Source organism: Arachis ipaensis, chromosome B09 (genome assembly GCF_000816755.2).
Source record: "Arachis ipaensis cultivar K30076 chromosome B09, Araip1.1, whole genome shotgun sequence".
Taxonomy (NCBI): Eukaryota; Viridiplantae; Streptophyta; class Magnoliopsida; order Fabales; family Fabaceae; genus Arachis; species Arachis ipaensis.
The window spans coordinates 119,048,723-119,049,612 of record NC_029793.2 but is presented as its reverse complement, the minus strand read 5'-3'; positions in this window follow the sequence as shown (position 1 = coordinate 119,049,612).

Genomic DNA, 890 nt, shown 5'->3' with positions numbered 1-890 from the left:
GAATCTGATTTTTGCTCAAGTCCCTCAATTTCAGCCAGAAAATACCTGAAATCACAGAAAAACACACAAACTCATAGCGAAGTCCAGAAATATGAATTTAACATAAAAACTAATAAAAACATCCCTAAAAGTAACTAAATTCTACTAAAAACATACTAAAAATAATGCCAAAAAGCGTATAAATTATCCGCTCATCACAACACCAAACTTAAATTGTTACTTGTCCCCAAGCAACTGAAAATCAAATAGGATAAAAAGAAGAGAATATACTATAAATTCCAAACTATCAATGAAACATAGCTCCAATCAGATGAGCGGGACTTGTAGCTTTTTGCCTCTTGAATAGTTTTGGCATCTCACTTTATCCATTGTGGTTCAGAATGATTGGCATCTATAGGAACTCAGAGTTCAGATAGTGTTATTTATTCTCCTAGTTCAGTATGATGATTCTTGAACACAGCTACTTTATGAGTCTTGGCCGTGGCCCTAAGCACTTTGTTTTCCAGTATTACCACCGGATACATAAATGCCACAGACACATAATTGGGTGAACCTTTTCAGATTGTGACCTTAAAGTCCAGTCTTCTCAGTTGAACCGGTTTGCCTTTTGAGTCAATCTTCCATTGAGCTCCTTCCACACATATGTCCATGAGGACTTGGTCCAACCTTTGATCAAAGTTGACTCTCCTTGTGTAGGGGCGTGCGTTCTCTTCCAGCATTGGCAAGTTGAACGCCAACCTTACATTTTCCGGACTAAAATCTAAGTAATTCCCCCGAACCATGGTGAGATAATTCTTTGGGTTCGGGTTCTTACTTTGATCATGGTTCCTTGTGATCCATGCATTAGCATAGAACTCTTGAACCATTAGAATTCCGACTTGTTGGATGGG